The sequence below is a fragment of the Oncorhynchus gorbuscha genome, linkage group LG13, assembly GCF_021184085.1.
Source record: "Oncorhynchus gorbuscha isolate QuinsamMale2020 ecotype Even-year linkage group LG13, OgorEven_v1.0, whole genome shotgun sequence".
NCBI lineage: Eukaryota > Metazoa > Chordata > Actinopteri > Salmoniformes > Salmonidae > Oncorhynchus > Oncorhynchus gorbuscha.
The window spans coordinates 12644540-12664986 of NC_060185.1; the positions used below are offsets into that span (position 1 = coordinate 12644540).

Consider the following 20447-nt stretch of genomic DNA (forward strand, 5'->3'; position numbering starts at 1 on the left):
CACTCGATCCCTCCGATGTCAACAATTACAGACCAGTATCCCTTCTTTCTTTTCTCTCCAAAACTCTTGAACGTGCCGTCCTTGGCCAGCTCTCCCGCTATCTCTCTCTGAATGACCTTCTTGATCCAAATCAGTCAGGTTTCAAGACTAGTCATTCAACTGAGACTGCTCTCCTCTGTATCACGGAGGCGCTCCGCACTGCTAAAGCTAACTCTCTCTCCTCTGCTCTCATCCTTCTAGATCTATCGGCTGCCTTTGATACTGTGAACCATCAGATCCTCCTCTCCACCCTCTCCGAGTTGGGCATCTCCGGCGCGGCCCACGCTTGGATTGCGTCCTACCTGACAGGTCGCTCCTACCAGGTGGCGTGGCGAGAATCTGTCTCCTCACCACGCGCTCTCACCACTGGTGTCCCCCAGGGCTCTGTTCTAGGCCTTCTCCTATTCTCGCTATACACCAAGTCACATGGCTCTGTCATAACCTCACATGGTCTCTCCTATCATTGCTATGCAGACGACACACACAATTCATCTTCTCCTTTCCCCCTTCTGATGACCAGGTGGCGAATCGCATCTCTGCATGTCTGGCAGACATATCAGTGTGGATGACGGATCACCACCTCAAGCTGAACCTCGGCAAGACGGAGCTGCTCTTCCTCCCGGGGAAGGACTGCCCGTTCCATGATCTCGCCATCATGGTTGACAACTCCATTGTGTCCTCCTCCCAAAGCGCTAAGAACCTTGGCGTGATCCTGTACAACACCCTATCGTTCTCAACCAACATCAAGGCGGTGGCCCGTTCCTGTGGGTTCATGCTCTACAACATCCGCAGAGTACGACCCTGCCTCACACAGGAAGCGGCGCAGGTCCTAATCCAGGCACTTGTCATCTCCCGTCTGGATTACTGCAACTCGCTGTTGGCTGGGCTCCCTGCTTGTGCCATTAAACCCCTTCAACTCATCCAGAATGCCGCAGCCCGTCTGGTGTTCAACCTTCCCAAGTTCTCTCACGTCACCCCGCTCCTCCGTTCTCTCCACTGGCTTCCAGTTGAAGCTCGCATCCGCTACAAGACCATGGTGCTTGCCTACGGAGCTGTGAGGGGAACGGCACCTCAGTACCTCCAGGCTCTGATCAGGCCCTACACCCAAACAAGGGCACTGCGTTCATCCACCTCTGGCCTGCTCGCCTCCCTACCACTGAGGAAGTACAGCTCCCGCTCAGCCCAGTCAAAACTGTTCGCTGCTCTGGCCCCCCAATGGTGGAACAAACTCCCTCACGACGCCAGGACAGCGGAGTCAATCACCACCTTCCGGAGACACCTGAAACCCCACCTCTTTAAGGAATACCTAGGATAGGATAAGTAATCCCTCTCACCCCCCCCCTTTAAGATTTAGATGCACTATTGTAAAGTGACTGTTCCACTGGATGTCATAAGGTGAATGCACCAATTTGTAAGTCGCTCTGGATAAGAGCGTCTGCTAAATGATTTAAATGTAAATGTAATGCTTCCTCTGCCTCAACACACTGCTTTATCTGCCTCAACACACTGCTTCATCTGCCTTAACACACTGCTTCCTCTGCCTCAACACACTGCTTCATCTGCCTCAACACACTGCTTTATCTGCCTCAACACACTGCTTCCTCTGCCTCAACACACTGCTTTATCTGCCTCAACACACTGCTTCCTCTGCCTCAACACACTGCTTCATCTGCCTCAACACACTGCTTCATCTGCCTCAACACACTGCTTCCTCTGCCTCAACACACTGCTTCATCTGCCTTAACACACTGCTTCCTCTGCCTCAACACACTGCTTCATCTGCCTCAACACACTGCTTCCTCTGCCTCAACACACTGCTTCATCTGCCTCAACACACTGCTTCATCTGCCTTAACACACTGCTTCCTCTGCCTCAACACACTGCTTCATCTGGCTCAACACACTGCTTCCTCTGCCTCAACACACTGCTTCATCTGCCTCAACACACTGCTTCCTCTGCCTCAACACACTGCTTCCTCTGCCTCAACACACTGCTTCCTCTGCCTCAACACACTGCTTCCTCTGCCTCAACACACTGCTTCTTCTGCCTCAACACACTGCTTCAACACACTGCTTCATCTGCCTCAACACACTGCTTCCTCTGCCTCAACAAAGGGAAGGGGCCAGGATGAAATGGGGATTATAGGAGAGCGATGAAAGAGAGAATGTGGCAGGGAGAGAGAGATAAGAGGACGAGGGCATGTGGACGAGAGGAAGAAAGCAAGCAATGTTTGTGATCCTCATGTGCGTGCATGTGTGTTTTTGTACATTTAGGGAGCCAGTAGAACATTTGGAGAGACAGAAGAACGTTTGGAGAGACAGAAAGAGAGAAAGTCCATGTTATCTCGGGTCCTTTCTACAATATCTTGCTCCTGGCCTGACCCCTCGCTCAGGTCTCCATGACCTGACCGCTGTCACAAATACACTCCTCCTCTTCCTCTTCTCCTCTCATTTCATCCCTTTTTGTCATAATGCACCTTTTCTCTCGATCCATTTGCTGCATCTGATCATATTAACACCACTCCTCTTCTCTCATCCCTTTCTATCAAACCCTCTCCCTCCTCCCTTTCACTCAGTACCATATCTCATTCTTCCCTGGTAGTGGTATCTGCCATGTGAGTGGAGTGGAGGCAGTCACAAGGTTAGGTTAACCTGCTGTTTGATAGGGATGTGGCCAATGTGACATGCTGCTATCTCTGCTTACAATAACACACAACAATCAGACACACACACAGAGAGAGAGAGAGAGAGAGAGAGAGAGAGAGAGAGAGAGAGAGAGAGAGAGAGAGAGAGAGAGAGAGAGAGAGAGAGAGAGAGAGAGAGAGAGAGAGAGAGAGAGAGAGAGAGAGAGAGAGAGAGAGAGACAGAGAGAGAGACAGAGAGAGAGAGAGAGAGAGAGAGAGAGAGAGAGAGACATGTCTTATGTTAATGGGGGTGGGAGCCATCCTTACCACTCTACTCCATTAAACACACACATGTGTACTCTGTCTCGTGTATCATGTGTGGTGTTAATGAGGACAGCAGTTCTAATCTGAGCTCTTGTCGGGAGACATGCCCCAGCGTGCCGAGGGTAGGGGGAGGTGGGGGGTACGTAGGAGAAACAAACAAGCCCAGTTGGGAACCACCTCCCATGCATGCCAACTCTGACCCTGGGAAAGAGATGCACAAGAAGATAAAAAAAGGAGAGAGGGAAGGAAAACAGACGAGTCAAATGTCTATAAAAAATAAAAGATGGGGAGAAGGCCCAGGCCAAGACACAGAAAATAAAAGATGGGAAGAAGGCCCAGGCCAAGACACAGAAAATAAAAGAGGGGGAGAAGGCCCAGGCCAAGACACAGAAAATAAAAGAGGGGAAGAAGGCCCAGGCCAAGACACAGAAAATAAAAGAGGGGAAGAAGGCCCAGGCCAAGACACAGAAAATAAAAGAGGGGAAGAAGGCCCAGGCCAAGACACAGAAAATAAAAGAGGGGAAGAAGGCCCAGGCCAAGACACAGAAAATAAAAGAGGGGGAGAAGGCCCAGGCCAAGACACAGAAAATAAAAGAGGGGAAGAAGGCCCAGGCCAAGACACAGAAAATAAAAGAGGGGAAGAAGGCCCAGGCCAAGACACAGAAAATAAAAGGGGGAAGAAGGCCCAGGCCAAGACACAGAAAATAAAAGAGGGGAAGAAGGCCCAGGCCAAGACACAGAAAATAAAAGAGGGGAAGAAGGCCCAGGCCAAGACACAGAAAATAAAAGAGGGGAAGAAGGCCCAGGCCAAGACACAGAAAATAAAAGACGGGGAGAAGGCCCCTCTTTAACCTAACTCCTAACCTTAACCCTAACCCTTAACACCTAGCTTAGCTAACCTTAGCCACCTAGATAACATTAGCGATAGCAACCTAGCCCCCTAGCTAACGTTAGCCACCTAGATAACATTAGCGATAGCAACCTAGCCCCCTAGCTAACCTTAGCCACAACAAATTGGAATTCGTAACAGATACATTTTGCTAATTCGTAACATATTGTACGAATTGCAATTCGTAACTAATCATACGAAATGGATGATGGACATCCACAAATGTATACATTCCATACGAAACGTAACATTTCATACTAATGGAAGTGTCCTGGGTTTAGGTTGCAGCCGGTAGATATAGAATAAAATGACTTTATGACTGGGTGGTGTCTCCGGCAACCTAACCGATAGAACGACCAGCCGGGTTGGGTTGCAACCCTAGATTTGTGTTGGAACTATATATCCTGGAAGGTTGCAAATAATGTCAATCATTATTTGAATTTGTTGGTAACCAGTTGTTCGGAGGATATATTGGCACGGTTTGCCGGCCCTCCACGACCAACATCCAATATTCTCCAAACACCAGCTACAAGGGGAGGTGGGTGGGTGTGCGTGCGTGCTAGAGAGAGGTAGAGGGGGGTTGTGTTTATGGGGTGTATAGGAAAGTGAGGGTTAGCAGGACACATATGGTCTCGTGTGTGCTTCATGGGGTGGCAGGTAGACTAGTGGTTAGTGCATTGGCATAGTAACCAAAAGGTTGCGAGATCGAATCCCTGAGCTGACAAGGTAAAAATATGTCTTTCTGCCCCTGAAGAAGGCAGTTAACCCACTGTTCCTATGCTGTCATTAAAAATAAGAACTTGTTCTTAACTGACTTGCCTAGTTAAATAAAGGTAACATTTTCTTTTAAATAAATGGATAATGTTGCGTAGGGACTGGTATATATATATATATATGTATACACACATATTTATTTAATATAAAATTACAATCGAGTTAACCCATGCGCGCAAACACACACACACACACACACGCACACGCACACGCACGCACACACACACACACACACACACACACACACACACACACACACACACACACACACACACACACACACACACACACACACACACACACACACACACACACACCACATGCATGCACACAAACACACTGAGAGAACATCTGACTGAAGCATGGTCTGTGTCTTCCAGAGTTCAGAGCAGAAAGACAGAAGAGCTGGTGAACCAACAGACACACGTCCAGAGGGAGCACAGAGAGGGACTTCTCAGGTAGGTAACATCTGAGTCAAAGCCCAGAGAGGAACGGAGGAGAGGAGAGGACACCTCTGTTTGAGTCACCTCTGCTAAGCCCCCGCATGGTTGAAGTTTTGAACCGGTGTTTGGGGAATGTCCGCTTCCCCCTCGCGTCCTCCTATTCCTCCCCTCCTCCTCCTCCTTCACCCCTCTTCATATTTCTCCTCCCTTCCTCATATTCCTCCCTTCCTCCTCCCCACCTCCTCCTCATATTCCTCCCCTCCCCACCTCCTCCTCCTCCCCTCCTCATATTCCTCCCCTCCCCACCTCATCCTCCTCATATTCCTCATCCCCTCCCCACCTCTTCCTTCTCCCCTCCTCATATTCCTCCCCTCCTCCTACCATCCCCTCTTCATATTCCTCCCCTCCCTCTCCCTCTCCCCTCCCCTCCTGCTATTCCCTCCTCTATTCCCTGTAGTGGCAGCCACAGACTGAGAGATATGATCATGATATTAGTCAGTGTATGTTTACAGGACTAATATTATGAAGATATCCTGTAAGCTACGGGAATGTGTCATTGACACAGCAGTAAGTCTCATGTGAGTCTCTCCTCTCATCTCCACCCACCCCTCCCCTTTGTTGTGTGTTGCCCAGAGAGGTATCAGAAAGATATTAACTGATTGACTGAGTCTCGTGTCAAAATCTCAGAGGCAGATGGAAGCACTTCTGAGCTGGCTGAGCGTCTGATACAGCTCCACTTTTACACACGCACACACACACGCACGCACGCACGCACGCACGCACGCACGCACGCACGCACGCACGCACGCACGCACGCACGCACGCACGCACACACACACACACACACACACACACACACACACACACACACACACACACACACACACACACACACACACACACACACACACACACACCCCGACAGAAACACCCAATATCCTCCACACAGCAGCAGGGTTCTTAGAGAGATCATCTGGTCTGGGGTTGTTCTCTCATACAGTAAATATATCTTAGGGTTGGGTTGTAAATGTTTCCCAGAGCTGCCGCTGACATCCTGGTGTGTTCAATTACAACGTAATGTTGGTGTCCCTCCCTCAAGTCTGTCCCTGGGGTATTCCAGATATGTTCCTGCCTCTGCGGTACAACAACACATGATCTCACTGCTCTGTGTGATCAGGTTATGGCGGTGGGCTTTTTAATGGATGGATTCAGAAGAATGTTATTTTGTCTGCTGTCCATTTGCCAGCCTGTGGCGTCAAAGGCTTTGAACACAGCTTTACTTGACTTCTAGGTAGAATCGGAGTTATAATCAGTATGGAGAATTAATAAGTAAAACCACAAGTCCAAATCTCTATCTCCATCCATGGCTAATTTAGTTAAGGGCCTTTTTTAGCTAGCTAGCTACCAGAGGACAACAACACAATGGGATGCAACAATTCAAGTTTTTCTGTCAATGATGTATTTCTCTTGATGCGATGTGGTAGGATAAAAGCCAAATCCAAGCTGGTGCACCAGGACCAATCACAGGTCAGCTGACTCAGTTTAGCTTAATGCTGATTGGGTGTTATTTTATACTTTTTTATCAAGGGAGGCCAAATGCTCACTGGCTTCCTTTGCATTCAATGCTGCGGGCAGAAACAATGTCATACTTACCAGACAGCATCAGAAAGATGGCCTACACATAGAGACAGAGGTTACCTGTTTATCTCGCTCGGACGCTTTCTCCCGTGAGATTCAATGAGCTTCTTGCAAATTTAAGGAACACTGTGAAACACAGAGACGAAAGATGAATAATTGTATATTTTTTTCCTTTTTTTTCTTGGGAAAGCCTGGCTGTCCTTGGTATCCATGAATATACGCCACTGAGTCCCAAATGTATTGATGAGACATGCAGGTGATGCTGCAATGGTAGTCATATGACCACTTCCCTGTGGAACTCCCCTCAGGTTCTTTCTGGCCCTACGTGGGACTCCCGTGTTGCCCTGTCTTAGTGTGTTGCCCTGTCTTAGTGTGTTGCTCTGTCTCAGTGTGTTGCCCTGTCTCAGTGTGTTGCTCTGTCTAAGTGTGTTGCCCTGTCTCAGTGTGTTGCCCTGTCTCAGTGTGTTGCCCTGTCTCAGTGTGTTGCTCTGTCTAAGTGTGTTGCTCTGTCTCAGTGTGTTGCTCTGTCTAAGTGTGTTGCCCTGTCTCAGTGTGTTGCCCTGTCTCAGTGTGTTGCCCTGTCTCAGTGTGTTGCCCTGTCTCAGTGTGTTGCTCTGTCTAAGTGTGTTGCTCTGTCTCAGTGTGTTGCTCTGTCTAAGTGTGTTGCCCTGTCTCAGTGTGTTGCCCTGTCTCAGTGTGTTGCTCTGTCTCAGTGTGTTGCTCTGTCTCAGTGTGTTGCTCTGTCTCAGTGTGTTGCTCTGTCTCAGTGTGTTGCTCTGTCTCAGTGTGTTGCTCTGTCTCAATGTGTTGCTCTGTCTCAGTGTGTTGCTCTGTCTCAGTGTGTTGCTCTGTCTCAGTGTGTTGCCCTGTCTCAGTGTGTTGCTCTGTCTCAGTGTGTTGCTCTGTCTCAGTGTGTTGCTCTGTCTCAGTGTGTTGCTCTGTCTCAGTGTGTTGCTCTGTCTTAGTGTGTTGCTCTGTCTCAGTGTGTTGCCCTGTCTCAGCGTGTTGCTCTGTCTCAGTGTGTTGCTCTGTCTCAGTGTGTTGCTCTGTCTCAGTGTGTTGCTCTGTCTCAGTGTGTTGCTCTGTCTCAGTGTGTTGCTCTGTCTCAGTGTGTTGCTCTGTCTCAGTGTGTTGCTCTGTCTCAGTGTGTTGCTCTGTCTCAGTGTGTTGCTCTGTCTCAATGTGGATGGATTATCTTGGCAAAGGAGAAATGCTCACAAACAGGGATGTAAACAAAACAAACATTTGAGAGAAATGAGCTTTTTGTGCGTATGAAACATTTCTGGGATCTTTTATTCCAGCTCATGAAACATGGGACCAACACTTCACATGTTGTGTTTATATTTTTCTTCTAAATTGTATTTTATATTTTATTACACTGAATATTCAAATTACTTTAATATTCTCCTGTTGTTGCAATGTGGGGAGATGAACCTGAACCACATGTACTGTGTGAATGACAAATAAACTTGTCAAATTTGATTTGATTTGATTCATGGGGATGTCTGTCCGACGTGGTGTCATATGTACTTATCAGGTGTCCCATCACCTGTCCGCTCTGTCATGTTCCTCCCCCCCGGGGCTGAGAGAGGAGAGAGGAAGGGGGAAATCACTTCCCCATCCATAAAGGTAGATAGGAACTCCCCTAGCAGGTAGTCTCTATGACAGGGTGTAGATGAGATAGGAACTCCCCTAGCAGGTAGTCTCTATGACAGGGTGTAGATGAGATAGGAACTCCCCTAGCAGGTAGTCTCTATGACAGGGTGTAGATGAGATAGGAACTCCCCTAGCAGGTAGTCTCTATGACAGGGTGTAGATGAGATAGGAACTCCCCTAGCAGGTAGTCTCTATGACAGGGTGTAGATGGGATAGGAACTCCCCTAGCAGGTAGTCTCTATGACAGGGTGTAGATGAGATAGGAACTCCCTGAGCAGGTAGTCTCTATGACAGGGTGTAGATGAGATAGGAACTCCCCTAGCAGGTAGTCTCTATGACAGGGTGTAGATGAGATAGGAACTCCCCTAGCAGGTAGTCTCTATGACAGGGTGTAGATGAGATAGGAACTCCCCTAGCAGGTAGTCTCTATGACAGGGTGTAGATAAGATAGGAACTCCCTAGCAGGTAGTCTCTATGACAGGGTGTAGATGAGATAGGAACTCCCCTAGCAGGTAGTCTCTATGACAGGGTGTAGATGAGATAGGAACTCCCTAGCAGGTAGTCTCTATGACAGGGTGTAGATGAGATAGAACTCCCCTCCTAGCAGGTAGTCTCTATGACAGGGTGTAGATGAGATAGGAACTCCCTAGCAGGTAGTCTCTATGACAGGGTGTAGATGGGATAGGAACTCCCCAGCAGGTAGTCTCTATGACAGGGTGTAGATGAGATAGGAACTCCCTAGCAGGTAGTCTCTATGACAGGGTGTAGATGAGGATAGGAACTCCCTAGCAGGTAGTCTCTATGACAGGGTGTAGATGGGATAGGAACTCCCCTAGCAGGTAGTCTCTATGACAGGGTGTAGATGGGATAGGAACTCCCTAGCAGGTAGTCTCTACAGGGTGATGAGGGGTAGTCTCTATGACAGGGTGTAGATGAGATAGGAACTCCCTAGCAGGTAGTCTCTATGACAGGGTGTAGATGAGATAGGAACTCCCTAGCAGGTAGTCTCTATGACAGGGTGTAGATAAGATAGGAACTCCCCTAGCAGGTAGTCTCTATGACAGGGTGTAGATGAGATAGGAACTCCCCTAGCAGGTAGTCTCTATGACAGGGTGTAGATGAGATAGGAACTCCCCTAGCAGGTAGTCTCTATGACAGGGTGTAGATGAGATAGGAACTCCCTAGCAGGTAGTCTCTATGACAGGGTGTAGATGAGATAGGAACTCCCCTAGCAGGTAGTCTCTATGACAGGGTGTAGATGAGATAGGAACTCCCCTAGCAGGTAGTCTCTATGACAGGGTGTAGATGGGATAGGAACTCCCCTAGCAGGTAGTCTCTATGACAGGGTGTAGATGAGATAGGAACTCCCCTAGCAGGTAGTCTCTATGACAGGGTGTAGATGGGATAGGAACTCCCCTAGCAGGTAGTCTCTATGACAGGGTGTAGATGGGATAGGAACTCCCCTAGCAGGTGGTCTCTATGACAGGGTGTAGATGGGATAGGAACTCCCCTAGCAGGTAGTCTCTATGACAGGGTGTAGATGAGATAGGAACTCCCTGAGCAGGTAGTCTCTATGACAGGGTGTAGATGAGATAGGAACTCCCTGAGCAGGTAGTCTCTATGACAGGGTGTAGATGAGATAGGAACTCCCCTAGCAGGTAGTCTCTATGACAGGGTGTAGATGAGATAGGAACTCCCTAGCAGGTAGTCTCTATGACAGGGTGTAGATGAGATAGGAACTCCCCTAGCAGGTAGTCTCTATGACAGGGTGTAGATGAGATAGGAACTCCCCTAGCAGGTAGTCTCTATGACAGGGTGTAGATGAGATAGGAACTCCCCTAGCAGGTAGTCTCTATGACAGGGTGTAGATGAGATAGGAACTCCCCTAGCAGGTAGTCTCTATGACAGGGTGTAGATGAGATAGGAACTCCCTGAGCAGGTAGTCTCTATGACAGGGTGTAGATGGGATAGGAACTCCCTGAGCAGGTAGTCTCTATGACAGGGTGTAGATGAGATAGGAACTCCCTGAGCAGGTAGTCTCTATGACAGGGTGTAGATGAGATAGGAACTCCCTGAGCAGGTAGTCTCTATGACAGGGTGTAGATGAGATAGGAACTCCCCTAGCAGGTAGTCTCTATGACAGGGTGTAGATGAGATAGGAACTCCCCTAGCAGGTAGTCTCTATGACAGGGTGTAGATGGGATAGGAACTCCCTGAGCAGGTAGTCTCTATGACAGGGTGTAGATGAGATAGGAACTCCCTGAGCAGGTAGTCTCTATGACAGGGTGTAGATGAGATAGGAACTCCCTGAGCAGGTAGTCTCTATGACAGGGTGTAGATGGGATAGGAACTCCCCTAGCAGGTAGTCTCTATGACAGGGTGTAGATGAGATAGGAACTCCCCTAGCAGGTAGTCTCTATGACAGGGTGTAGATGGGATAGGAACTCCCCTAGCAGAGTCACCTGACAGGGTAGCAGGTAGTCTCTATGACAGGGTGTAGATGGGATAGGAACTCCCTAGCAGGTAGTCTCTATGACAGGGTGTAGATGGGATAGGAACTCCCTGAGCAGGTAGTCTCTATGACAGGGTGTAGATGAGATAGGAACTCCCCTAGCAGGTGGTCTCTATGACAGGGTGTAGATGAGATAGGAACTCCCTAGCAGGTAGTCTCTATGACAGGGTGTAGATGAGATAGGAACTCCCTAGCAGGTAGTCTCTATGACAGGGTGTAGATGAGATAGGAACTCCCTAGCAGGTAGTCTCTATGACAGGGTGTAGATGAGATAGGAACTCCCTAGCAGGTAGTCTCTATGACAGGGTGTAGATGGGATAGGAACTCCCTAGCAGGTAGTCTCTATGACAGGGTGTAGATGAGATAGGAACTCCCTAGCAGGTAGTCTCTATGACAGGGTGTAGATGGGATAGGAACTCCCTAGCAGGTAGTCTCTATGACAGGGTGTAGATGAGATAGGAACTCCCTAGCAGGTAGTCTCTATGACAGGGTGTAGATGGGATAGGAACTCCCTAGCAGGTAGTCTCTATGACAGGGTGTAGATGGGATAGGAACTCCCCAGGTAGCAGGTGGTCTCTATGACAGGGTGTAGATGGGATAGGAACTCCCTAGCAGGTAGTCTCTATGACAGGGTGTAGATGAGATAGGAACTCCCTGAGCAGGTAGTCTCTATGACAGGGTGTAGATGAGATAGGAACTCCCTGAGCAGGTAGTCTCTATGACAGGGTGTAGATGAGATAGGAACTCCCCTAGCAGGTAGTCTCTATGACAGGGTGTAGATGAGATAGGAACTCCCCTAGCAGGTAGTCTCTATGACAGGGTGTAGATGAGATAGGAACTCCCCTAGCAGGTAGTCTCTATGACAGGGTGTAGATGAGATAGGAACTCCCCTAGCAGGTAGTCTCTATGACAGGGTGTAGATGAGATAGGAACTCCCTAGCAGGTAGTCTCTATGACAGGGTGTAGATGAGATAGGAACTCCCTAGCAGGTAGTCTCTATGACAGGGTGTAGATGAGATAGGAACTCCCTGAGCAGGTAGTCTCTATGACAGGGTGTAGATGGGATAGGAACTCCCTGAGCAGGTAGTCTCTATGACAGGGTGTAGATGAGATAGGAACTCCCTGAGCAGGTAGTCTCTATGACAGGGTGTAGATGAGATAGGAACTCCCTGAGCAGGTAGTCTCTATGACAGGGTGTAGATGAGATAGGAACTCCCCTAGCAGGTAGTCTCTATGACAGGGTGTAGATGAGATAGGAACTCCCCTAGCAGGTAGTCTCTATGACAGGGTGTAGATGGGATAGGAACTCCCTGAGCAGGTAGTCTCTATGACAGGGTGTAGATGAGATAGGAACTCCCTGAGCAGGTAGTCTCTATGACAGGGTGTAGATGAGATAGGAACTCCCTGAGCAGGTAGTCTCTATGACAGGGTGTAGATGGGATAGGAACTCCCTGAGCAGGTAGTCTCTATGACAGGGTGTAGATGGGATAGGAACTCCCCTAGCAGGTAGTCTCTATGACAGGGTGTAGATGGGATAGGAACTCCCCTAGCAGGTAGTCTCTATGACAGGGTGTAGATGAGATAGGAACTCCCCTAGCAGGTAGTCTCTATGACAGGGTGTAGATGGGATAGGAACTCCCTGAGCAGGTAGTCTCTATGACAGGGTGTAGATGAGATAGGAACTCCCCTAGCAGGTAGTCTCTATGACAGGGTGTAGATGAGATAGGAACTCCCCTAGCAGGTAGTCTCTATGACAGGGTGTAGATGAGATAGGAACTCCCTAGCAGGTAGTCTCTATGACAGGGTGTAGATGAGATAGGAACTCCCCTAGCAGGTAGTCTCTATGACAGGGTGTAGATGAGATAGGAACTCCCCTAGCAGGTAGTCTCTATGACAGGGTTTAGATGAGATAGGAACTCCCCTAGCAGGTAGTCTCTATGACAGGGTGTAGATGAGATAGGAACCCCCCTAGCAGGTAGTCTCTATGACAGGGTGTAGATGAGATAGGAACTCCCTAGCAGGTAGTCTCTATGACAGGGTGTAGATGAGATAGGAACTCCCTAGCAGGTAGTCTCTATGACAGGGTGTAGATGAGATAGGAACTCCCTAGAAGGTAGTCTCTATGACAGGGTGTAGATGAGATAGGAACCCCCCTAGCAGGTAGTCTCTATGACAGGGTGTAGATGAGATAGGAACTCCCCTAGCAGGTAGTCTCTATGACAGGGTGTAGATGGGATAGGAACTCCCCTAGCAGGTAGTCTCTATGACATGACAGGGTGTAGATGAGATAGGAACTCCCCTAGCAGGTAGTCTCTATGACAGGGTGTAGATGAGATAGGAACTCCCCTAGCAGGTAGTCTCTATGACAGGGTGTAGATGAGATAGGAACTCCCCTAGCAGGTAGTCTCTATGACAGGGTGTAGATGAGATAGGAACTCCCTAGCAGGTAGTCTCTATGACAGGGTGTAGATGCGATGGAAACTGCCTTAACTGGTAGTCTCCATGACAGGGTGTAGATGGGATAGGAACTCCCCTAGCAGGTAGTCTCTATGACAGGGTGTAGATGCGATGGAAACTGCCTTAACTGGTAGTCTCCATGACAGGGTGTAGATGGGATAGGAACTCCCCTAGCAGGTAGTCTCTATGACAGGGTGTAGATGCGATGGAAACTGCCTTAACTGGTAGTCTCTATGATAGGGTGTAGATGAGATAGGAACTCCCCTAGCAGGTCGTCTCTATGACAGGGTGTAGATGAGATAGGAACTCCCCTAGCAGGTAGTCTCTATGACAGGGTGTAGATGGGATAGGAACTCCCCTAGCAGGTAGTCTCTATGACATGACAGGGTGTAGATGAGATAGGAACTCCCCTAGCAGGTAGTCTCTATGACAGGGTGTAGATGAGATAGGAACTCCCCTAGCAGGTAGTCTCTATGACAGGGTGTAGATGAGATAGGAACCCCCTAGCAGGTAGTCTCTATGACAGGGTGTAGATGGGATAGGAACTCCCCTAGCAGGTAGTCTCTATGACAGGGTGTAGATGCGATGGAAACTGCCTTAACTGGTAGTCTCCATGACAGGGTGTAGATGGGATAGGAACTCCCCTAGCAGGTAGTCTCTATGACAGGGTGTAGATGCGATGGAAACTGCCTTAACTGGTAGTCTCCATGACAGGGTGTAGATGGGATAGGAACTCCCCTAGCAGGTAGTCTCTATGACAGGGTGTAGATGCGATGGAAACTGCCTTAACTGGTAGTCTCCATGACAGGGTGTAGATGGGATAGGAACTCCCCTAGCAGGTAGTCTCTATGACATGACAGGGTGTAGATGAGATAGGAACTCCCCTAGCAGGTAGTCTCTATGACAGGGTGTAGATGAGATAGGAACTCCCCTAGCAGGTAGTCTCTATGACAGGGTGTAGATGGGATAGGAACTCCCCTAGCAGGTAGTCTCTATGACAGGGTGTAGATGCGATGGAAACTGCCTTAACTGGTAGTCTCCATGACAGGGTGTAGATGGGATAGGAACTCCCCTAGCAGGTAGTCTCTATGACATGACAGGGTGTAGATGAGATAGGAACTCCCCTAGCAGGTAGTCTCTATGACAGGGTGTAGATGAGATAGGAACCCCCCTAGCAGGTAGTCTCTATGACAGGGTGTAGATGAGATAGGAACTCCCCTAGCAGGTAGTCTCTATTACAGGGTGTAGATGAGATAGGAACTCCCCTAGCAGGTAGTCTCTATGACAGGGTGTAGATGGGATAGGAACTCCCCTAGCAGGTAGTCTCTATGACAGGGTGTAGATGAGATAGGAACTCCCCTAGCAGGTAGTCTCTATGACAGGGTGTAGATGGGATAGGAACTCCCCTAGCAGGTAGTCTCTATGACATGACAGGGTGTAGATGAGATAGGAACTCCCCTAGCAGGTAGTCTCTATGACAGGGTGTAGATGAGATAGGAACCCCCCTAGCAGGTAGTCTCTATGACAGGGTGTAGATGAGATAGGAACTCCCCTAGCAGGTAGTCTCTATTACAGGGTGTAGATGAGATAGGAACTCCCCTAGCAGGTAGTCTCTATGACAGGGTGTAGATGCGATGGAAACTGCCTTAACTGGTAGTCTCCATGACAGGGTGTAGATGGGATAGGAACTCCCCTAGCAGGTAGTCTCTATGACAGGGTGTAGATGCGATGGAAACTGCCTTAACTGGTAGTCTCTATGATAGGGTGTAGATGAGATAGGAACTCCCCTAGCAGGTAGTCTCTATGACAGGGTGTAGATGGGATAGGAACCCCCCTAGCAGGTCGTCTCTATGACAGGGTGTAGATGAGATAGGAACTCCCCTAGCAGGTAGTCTCTATGACAGGGTGTAGATGGGATAGGAACTCCCCTAGCAGGTAGTCTCTATGACATGACAGGGTGTAGATGAGATAGGAACCCCCCTAGCAGGTAGTCTCTATGACAGGGTGTAGATGAGATAGGAACTCCCCTAGCAGGTAGTCTCTATGACAGGGTGTAGATGAGATAGGAACTCCCCTAGCAGGTAGTCTCTATGACAGGGTGTAGATGACATAGGAACTCCCCTAGCAGGTAGTCTCTATGACAGGGTGTAGATGAGATAGGAACTCCCCTAGCAGGTAGTCTCTATGACAGGGTGTAGATGCGATGGAAACTGCCTTAACTGGTAGTCTCCATGACAAGGTGTGTGTGAGTGTGGCTCAACTTATTACATCCTCTTCCTCAGCCACACATCTTGGGAATAGATAGTGTCATGGAACAGGAAGTGTCACAGGAACAGGAAGTGGCTCTGAGACAGTGACTCTTTCCTGGAAGTCCTTGTTTTAGTGAGGTGATGAATGGTCTGTAACACGACAGAAACACCACACTGATGGTGTGGGAAGGGAACACTTGTCTCTTATGTCATGTGAGACGCTTCTGACTCTTATCTTCACGGGCTGCGTACCGGCCCTGTGCTATCAGGGTAGAAACACGTATCTGCCCAACAGAGGCCACTGTAGGAGATGCACTATGCCACTGTCACCGTTCCCGTCCTCCCTGTGCACAGCAGCCCTGTGGGTATTGGAATCTCCTGAAGACACAAAACAGATAGCTTTTATACACTGGGCAAGTGGCAGCCCCACCCTGATTACCAATTGCCACCACCTGAGACTGGCAGAGGCTGCGTTCACAACAGTAACTGTTCCACCCAGGTACATTTGGCTTGTATGTTTTCTGCATCTTACACACCATGTTTCCCCCTCCTCCTCCTCCTCCCCCTCCTCTTCTTCCTTCTCCTCTTTTTCCTCTTCCTCCTCCTCCCCCCTCCTCTTCTTCCTCCTCCTCCTCTTTTCTCCTCCCCTCCTCCTCCCTCCACCTCCTCTTTTTCCTCCTCCCCTCCTCCTCCCCCTCCTCTTCTTCCTCCTCCCCTCCTCCTCCTTCACCTCCTCCCCTCCTCCTCCTCTTCTTCCTACTCCCCTCCTCCTCTTCCTCCTCCCCTCCTCCTCCTTTACCTCCTCCCCTCCTTTTTCCTCCTCCTCCCCCTCCTCTTCTTCCTCCTCCCCTCCTCCTCCTTCACCTCCTCCTCCTCTTCTTCCTCCTCCCCCCTCCTCCCCTCCTCCTCCTTCACCTCCTCCTCCCCCTCCTCCTCATCTTCCTCCTCCCCCTCATCCTCCTTCAACCCCCCTTCTTCCACCTCCCCTCCTCCTCCGTCAACCCCCCTTCTTCCACCTCCCCCACCTCCTCTTCCACAGGCTGTCCCAAGAGCTCAGGGAGAAGGAGGAAGGCTGGTTGTCATGCCAATGCAGGTGTAACTCTCTACAATCACAGCTGTTGGCATGTCAACAGAGAGAGGAGGCGGCAACCCGGAAGTACTCTGTGGCTGAGCAGGAAGTGGAAGCTCTGAGGAGAAAACTAGAACACGCCCAACAGAAGAGCAAAGACCTGAGGAGAGACAGGTGTGTCTATATATGTATGATTTCCTCATTCCTTAATGACCTTGTTTATGTGAGAAGCCTAATTACACCTGTATGAACGTCTATGTTTGTTATCTCACCTGTTTATCCCACTATTCCCACGTGTCTGTTTGTGTCAGATCACATGTACACCTGTGTTTTATTCCCATCTGTATTCCCATTCTCCCCCTTGTATATCCCCAGTCCCAGGTGTCTACTTGTCTGTCAGTACATGATTCACCACTGTGTGTGTGTGTGTGTGTGTGTGTGTGTGTGTGTGTGTGTGTGTGTGTGTGTGTGTGTGTGTGTGTGTGTGTGTGTGTGTGTGTGTGTGTGTGTGTGTGTGTGTGTGTGTGTGTGTGTGTGTGTGTGTGTGTGTGTGTGTGTGTTATCTCACCTGTATACATACCTAGGGTCTTGTTTTCATCTGGTATCATTGCAAGTCCATTTCCATTAGTCACCTGTTTGTGTGTAAAACTGTCCTGTACACATCTCCTATTCCCACCTATTTAATGTCTAGCAGGTCTACTCAGCTCTGTGTATATGTAGTTGTGCATCGGTTAGGGCTCTGCTGGGCTCATTCCCACATTGTGGGTCATTCATATTTTCAGCTTTCCTATTAAAAGGAACATTCGATCAAAATCCAAGTCACACACTATGAGCTGAACTGTACTGGGATTTCCTCTGTGTTATAGAACTGACCACACACCAGTCCTGGCCGCAACACACACTATCAGGTCACATGTCACACCTTGGTTTGGAAACTGTGTGAATGTGCATGCATATTGTTTGTGTTGGGTTTTGGGCCAAGGTGTTCCACTGAAGCTAACCCCATAAAACCCAAGGTTATTTCATTTAACTAGGCAAGTCAGTTAAGAACAAATTCTTATTTACAATGACGGTCTACCAGGGAACAGTGGGTTAAGTGCACTGCTGAGTGGCAGAACGACAGATTTCTACCTTCTCAGCTCGGGGATTCAATCCAGCAACCTTTCGGTTACTGGCCCAATACTCGAACCACTAGGCTACCTGCCATCCCGTTCTACTGAAACTACACCCCTATAACCCAAGGTGTTCTACTGAAACTAAACCCCTAAAACCCAAGGTGTTCTGCTGAAACTACACCCCTATAACCCAAGGTGTTCTACTGAAACTACACCCCTAAAACCCAAGGTGTTCTACTGAAACTACACCCATAAAACCCAAGGTGTTCTACTGAAACTACACACCTATAACCCAAGGTGTTCTCCTGAAACTACACCCCTATAACCCAAGGTGTTCTACTGAAACTACACCCCTATAACCCAAGGTGTTCTACTGAAACTACACCCCTATAACCCAAGGTGTTCTACTGAAACTACACCCCTAAAACCCAAGGTGTTCTACTGAAACTACACCCATAAAACCCAACAGGGTTCTACTGAAACTACACCCCTAAAACCCAAGGTGTTCTACTGAAACTACACCCATAAAACCCAAGGTGTTCTACTGAAACTACACCTCTAAAACCCAAGGTGTTCTACTGAAACTACACCCATAAAACCCAAGGTGTTCTACTGAATCTACACCCATAAAACCCAAGGTGTTCTACTGAAACTAAACCCCTAAAACCCAAGGTGTTCTACTGAAACTACACCTACTGAAACTAAATAAAACCCAAGGTGTTCTGAAACTACACCTGGTGTTCTAAAACTACACCCCTAAAACCCAAGGTGTTCTACTGAAACTACACCCATAAAACCCAAGGTGTTCTACTGAAACTACACCCCTGTAACCCAAGGTGTTCTACTGAAACTACACCTCTAAACCCAAGGTGTTCTACTGAAACTACACCCCTAAAACCCAAGGTGTTCTACTGAAACTACACCCCTAAAACCCAAGGTGTTCTACTGAAACTACACCCCTAAAACCCAAGGTGGTCTACTGAAACTACACCCCTAAAACCCAAGGTGTTCTACTGAAACTACACCCCTAAAACCCAAGGTGTTCTACTGAAACTACACCCCTAAAACCCAAGGTGTTCTACTGAAACTAAACCCCTAAAACCCAAGGTGTTCTACTGAAACTAAACCCCTAAAACCCAAGGTGTTCTACTGAAACTAAACCCCTAAAACCCAAGGTGTTCTACTGAAACTAAACCCATAAAACCCAAGGTGTTCTACTGAAACTACACCCCTAAAACCCAAGGTGTTCTACTGAAACTACACCCCTAAAACCCAAAGGGGTTCTACTGAAACTACACCCCTAAAACCCAAGGTGTTCTACTGAAACTACACCCCTAAAACCCAAGGTGTTCTACTGAAACTAAACCCATAAAACCCAATGTCCCGAGCTGTATGCAGTGGCTGTACATATTACACTACTGGGACATGGGCCCATTCTGTTATGTAAGGATAGAAACCACCTTGTCTGGGGGACTCTGTCCAAATGCAAGTCCTCCTATCCCCTTCCCTGAGAACCTTCTCCATATCTACTCATAGTGAAAGGATCAGATGGTTGAAAATAATATGGTGGAAACTTTATTTAGCTTTTGAGAGGAATATTAATTATCATAGAGGAAGAAGTCAAAATACATGAAACTGAGGAAAGAAATGGCCACTTCCTGTGACCTCAGATAAACTGAGCTGTAGCTTGTGTGTTTGTGTGTGCGTGTGTTTACTACCCCAGAGGGAAAAAGAGGAACCCTGACTGTACTCACCACCCTGACTGTGTCCTTACCACAAACACGCATGCACGCACACACACCACACACACACACACACACACACACACACACACACACACACACACACACACACACACACACACACACACACACACACACACACACACACACACATGGCATGCAATGTCTGAGCACACAGCAGCAGACAAACAGTCACTCCCACACCAACAAGATCTCATAGTTTCCCTTCGAAATTCGATGTATTATGTCTTTTTTTTAAGGCATTTATTCTGCTTGGTTGCTTGGTTACGGACTGAAAGGTTATGGTTTGGGGAAGGTTTAAAACAAAATGATTACAAGTAATGCGCTAGGTGTCGTCAGGATTCATACACAGTACATGTAAAAGGGTTAAATCAACACTTTTTAAGTGTTAAATGTATCACTGTCAGCGAGTACATATGGTCCGGTCCCACTCTACACAGAGTAAAAAGTACACTGATCAAAGTGTCACATTTCCAGTGTTGATTTAACACTGAGGAGTGCAGAGAGTTAACACTGCACTACACTGGCCGGTGTTGATGATCAAATTTAACACTAAGAGGTAATCAACACTTTGAGTGGTATAGTGACACTCACTACTGTTGATGTAGGGTGACTCCTATTAGAGTAAAACTGTGTTTACTCTATTCAGTGTTCATTTATTTACTCTTCCCCCATGTAAATGGAAATGATAGTTTGTGAAAGCACTTGGAATTTCACCATAAACTCAAGCAAAGCTGTTTCAACATTCAAATATGTTTCTCACAACCTAAGCATAAGTCTCAGCCCTTAAACTGTTATCAAGAGACAGTACAATGTAATCAAAATAATCCATTGCTCCATATGACATGAGCAAATCAAAATGCTGACATTCAAAACATATGTTTCTCACAACCCAA

The 20447-nt window shown here is 48.2% G+C and overlaps 1 protein-coding gene across 1 annotated transcript in view; it reads left to right on the forward strand.

Annotated features, from left to right (window-relative positions):
• Nucleotides 1-5014: 5014 nt before the first annotated feature.
• Nucleotides 5015-20447, forward strand: part of lekr1 (leucine, glutamate and lysine rich 1) — a 47169-nt gene continuing 31736 nt past the window's right edge. Inside the window, exons 1-2 of the mRNA XM_046296334.1 lie at nt 5015-5107; nt 16644-16847. The gene's annotated coding sequence lies outside the window, so the exon portion shown is untranslated. The remainder of the gene's footprint in view (nt 5108-16643; nt 16848-20447) is intronic.